At 37.4% G+C, this 4,903-nt stretch overlaps 1 long non-coding RNA gene across 2 annotated transcripts; it reads left to right on the top strand.

The window, feature by feature from the left end:
• Window positions 1-254: 254 nt before the first annotated feature.
• On the top strand, window positions 255-4,103 carry LOC113361500. Of its 2 annotated transcripts, none has more exons than XR_003365149.1 (10): window positions 255-542; window positions 661-1,065; window positions 1,182-1,262; window positions 1,365-1,538; window positions 1,905-1,988; window positions 2,117-2,158; window positions 2,338-2,649; window positions 2,726-2,789; window positions 2,904-3,029; window positions 3,845-4,103. It is a non-coding gene; the product is annotated as an uncharacterized LOC113361500 (long non-coding RNA). The 2 variants fall into 2 exon arrangements; XR_003365150.1 differs by having other exon boundaries at window positions 2,432-2,649.
• Window positions 4,104-4,903: the final 800 nt, after the last annotated feature.

The following is a 4,903-nucleotide window of genomic DNA, read 5'->3' on the forward strand; positions in this document are numbered from 1 at the left end:
ACGTTACTAAATTTAGGGTTAGCCGTTACTAAATTTTTTATAGGCGTGCCACTCACACGCTTCGTCACACCTGGGCCGTAACACCTAGGGTATGTGCGCGTGCCATTCACATGCGTACTATTGTGTTTCATCTACACCGTTTATACCTAAACTAATATCTCTACCCTTCATTTTATTCTCGAGATGCGCCTTAATTCTATCTAAACCTAAGTCCTCTCTCGAGAATGATTTATTTCTTCTTCCTTGGAAAATATCGAGCCAGAGAGGCGAAAACCAGAAACCTCCAACCTTCTCAGGTTCTTCCGTCGATCTCTAGATCAAACGTCATTCTCTTCCATTCTTTTGTGTTTTACCTCTTCCTTTTCTTTTATTGATATCTGCTTGTCTTGTACAAAGCGAGATAGAGAAAGTAGAAATTAGGGTTTCAATCTTTATTATATGACAAATCTGAATCGATGGCGATTGATGGATTTCAGAGAAATTAGGGTTTCAGTAGATAGTCGAATTCGGTGAAAAGGGTATTGGTTCCTCATTACTTCAAGGTGTTGATAAATCTAAATAGCTTTTATGTTCTTCCAAGGCTAAAAATTCGATCTATACGTTTTTTTTTCCTGTTTTGGATCTTAATCTTCTTTTTTTTTTTGATGATTGGTGAATCAGATGTAAGATAGGGGTGTTGTGATTGATTGATTCTGATGCTCTGAAGAACATAGGGTTCGAATTCAGATTTCTGCTGCTGATTCATGCGAGAAAGAGATGAAGAACTGAAGATTAAATAGGGATTTTGTTGGTGATTGAGTTACAAAGATGGGTTCAATTGATTTTAGGGGTTTCAACTGATTTGATTTCAACAATTGATGATGATTTAGGTTTGTAGAAGATGGATCTGTGGTGACTTATGAGAAGAAGAATTGGTAGTTTTAGGTTTGCAATTTGGTCATTGTCATATCAGGATGGAGAAGACTAATGAAGTCATGGGCTAAGTTGATTTGTAGGTGACTTGTGAGATAATTTGGTGTTGTCTTTACAGAGAATGGTGTGAATTTTGGAGACGGATTTATGGAGGTTCGACTCAGTTCAATTTTGTGCATACCTGTCTTATCAGTTATCGTCAGTTTAGATTCATTTGAATACTTAAATTGCTAAGACGGTCCTTGCTTTCTCGAATTGTTTGCATACAGGATGCGAAGAACAAAAACATCGAAATTATGGGGAACATTCTTTACAAGGCATACCTCAAGGATTTCTTTAAGTTCTGCCAGGTGAAATTCTCTTCGACAATTTTGTATAATCCTCTCCTCCTTCCATGTTTTTTACAATTTATTACCCTGGTGAGAGAGCTTATAGACTTTTGTTTGTTGCAGGACCAATTGCATTGATTTCCTGGTAGAATCTACATGAAAGACAAGAGCATAACTTCAGGTTGAACTGGGCTTCTTTAGTCTCGGGAGATAACCGTCGGGATGATGGTGCTGACTTCAACTGGATTCTCTCGCGGTTTCAGTTATGTAACTTTTGCAGAGATTGAGGATGCGAAGGTAAAACATTTTGTTACTTACGACTTCTTTCTGGTTTCTCAACTTGTATTGTTTGCTGTTATGGCTCATTATGTTGATGTGCTTTATCATGCATCTACGTCTAATCCTCTGATGATCATGTTTGCTTGCCTAACTTGTTTCTATGCACTTTTTTGGCAACAAAATGCACTAGAAAGTGAGCACTTTCTTATTAACAGAATTCTGGAAGTAAAAGTTGCCACACCAAAGGTTGTAGTGCTAAAGCTGCTATAAGCTACACTCTCTCGAAGTTGCTTACCAGCACTACTCTCTCGAAGTTTTTTGAAGAGTTAATAGCCTATTTGTTACTGTGAAAATACTAATTCACTTATATGGTTGTCTTTACAGGAAGAAATGAGAGCACATTCTAAGAAAGTAACAAGGAATTTTGTGGCCAAAATCTCAGACTGTAACAGAAGCAATATTTTGTAGGTGAGTTATTCTCTAAAAATTATGTAATAATCAGAACCCTCTTCTTAATGTAGTCTTTTCTGTTCGTTGTTGAGAGTTCTACAGTTGTGGAAAAGAAATAACTAATCCAGCTTTGACATCCTTTTCAGTTATTTTGAAACCTTGCGAGATAACAGATATACATGCCCAAGGTTAGTTTTGAAATCCCCCTATCATATTTCATTACATGCTGAAATCACATGTGGAAGGGGATTAATGCAATTGAGGAGCAGTGTTCCTATGTGTGAAGATTATTATATCTTTTATATTACTTATTCAACGATAGTTGTGCCAACTTAGCTGAAATGGGTGCTTGGTTCTGGTGATGCAGTTTGAGCTCATATAGATGTTAAAGAGTGGTTCTGTTATGTTACTGATGGCTGAGTTATGGTGGTTGTTTGGCTGTGAATTGCTGGGAATAGCAGAATGAGTTGCAGCTGGGATTGCAACTAGATGAACATTGCAGGGAAGTGATTGAAGCTGCAGAATGGATGTGGTGATATTGTTGCAACTAGATGAACAATGAAGGATGGTGCTCTTAATGGAATTGTGGAGTTGCTGCTGTGAGATGGATGGAGGATATGAAGGATAAGAGGTGGTTCTGCTGAGAAGGGTCTAGAAGCAGGCATTGCCCGGCCTACAGGTTGCTTTCTAAATTGGTACAGCCTTCTCCATTAAATGCATGTTTCTTGTTTTAAGCTGCTTCCATGGAATTACAGGGTTGTAGCTCATTGGACACCGAACACTGGTATGCAGTTATGAGATAATGAACTCCCCTGAAAGGTATGCAGCTAATACTTGTTTGTTTGGAGAAAATAGTCTTCGATAGTATTAGTTCTAAATTTTATGTCCAAAATTTCCTTGTGACTGAGCTTGTGGATTCTTTTTTGTATCCAGGGCCTGCCACCTTGCAAAGAGTGCTTTTAAAGAAGCTATAGTAAAGCTGGATACTTGAGTGAAGAATCTTATAAAGACAGTAATTGATTATGCAACTATTGAGGGATAAAGATGAAATTGCCAAGTGTAAGTCGCCTTCACTTTTTGCACTAGGCATTCATTGCAATCTTGCATCCCCTTCTTATATTCTCTAGTTTTGTACACATATGAAATGGGAAACTGGTAAACTTACTAGATGGCACATTGGATGTGTTCGACTCTCTAGTGTAGTAAGTGATATTTTGGTAGTTATACTTGAGGTTGTTTTGATAGGTATACATGGAGAAATAACAACCCTTGTTTAGCTCATGGAACTGATAATGAAATGTGTGAAAATATAATTACTGAAATCAAAGCAAGATTACCTTTTTTGTTTTATTGTAATGTGTAAGTTGTTGCTCCAGATGATGGGGATGACCCTAGCAAGCCAGCTTTCGTCAGGCCTCAAGATGGGCAGTTAGTAAGCTCTTTTTATGTAATCTACACAGTATATCGATGATATGGAAGAGGCAGTCAACACTGTAGGGAATATATGGGATTTGGCTATTAATGTCTCTGGGGACAAGTACATGCCATCTTATTTGAACACCACTGTCCTTCCTGTAAAGCATGTTAGACCTCATAAGTGTGTAAGCCAGAAATTGTGAGTTTAAATTTGATGGTTTGGTATCGATTTCTCTGAGTTACTGATGTTAACATGCATTCTAGATGATGCCAATGGATTTTGAGTTTGATGTTTCATTTCATATATATTCTTAGCTTTTCAGTTAGTTCATCAGAAACGATGTAATTCTCGTCTATGCTGATATCCAGCCTAAACTACTATACACCTCGCTTCTTGAATAAGCAGAAAAGTTTTTGCTTACTCCCAACATCTAAGTATAAAGTTTTTGTGTTTGCAGGTTTTCTGAATGATGCTCTTTTTGATTGGAAAGGCTGGAGAACAAAGCAGTTATAAGGTCCCTTAGCAGCTTAAAGTTTTGTAAGTTCTATGTAGACAGTTAGTAAGTTTCTATCTTATAAGTTCTATGTAGACAGTAAGTTTCAATGTATTCCCTTAGAAATTTGATACTTAGGAAAATTTCAGTTCTTTTTTTATATGAACCTGATATGAATGGATTGAATGTGTGAAATGAATGTGAAATGCATTAATTGAAGAAATTATCTTTGAATGTGGATGATGAACGGATTGCAAGGTATATGCAGGGTATTTAAAATCCCGGCTTATTTCTGGCAGAAAAATTACTGCCGGTCAGCCTTGACCTGGTCAAAATTGGTCCATATTGACCAGATCAAGGTTGACCGGCAGTAATTTTTTTACTGTTACAAAAAAGTTCGTAACGGCTAAGAGCTGCTACAATCTGCCACGTAGTAACGGCTTTAAGCTGTTACAATCTGCAACGTATTAACGGCTCTAAGCTGTTAGGCCAGCTTTGTTACAAAAAAATTCGTATCGGCCTAGAGCTGTTACCACGTGGCAAATTCGTAGCGGCTGAGATCTGTTACGAGGCCCGTTACAACCCAGATTTGTAACGGAGACGAAGCCGTTACGAAAATGTAACACCCACTTTTGCAACAAGCGACCCGTTTTAGTAACGGCTTTTTTCTGTTTCTAATCCTAGAATTTGGTGTAGTGAATTAAGGTCGCTCTTGTTGTTCTTTCGGGAATGACATTTTATGGGGGAGAGTTCTTAATTGAACTTGTGCTTAATTGCCAAATCTTTGTGAGGAGTGCAGCTGTGGAATATTCTAGGGGTTATCTTGTATCTTTATAAACTCCTTGATGAAAGCATTTAGCTTCGGCTTTATGATTGCATCTAAAAAGTTGATATGTCCTTGCTTTTGGTCATGAAATGTCTCTATGGAAATTTCATTAGGATCCCACTAGTTTTCGTACCTTTGCCAATTTTATTGACAAAAAGGGGGGAAATTAATATGTAATTCACACTACAAATACATAT

The sequence above is a fragment of the Papaver somniferum genome, chromosome 3, assembly GCF_003573695.1.
Source record: "Papaver somniferum cultivar HN1 chromosome 3, ASM357369v1, whole genome shotgun sequence".
Lineage (NCBI taxonomy): Eukaryota > Viridiplantae > Streptophyta > Magnoliopsida > Ranunculales > Papaveraceae > Papaver > Papaver somniferum.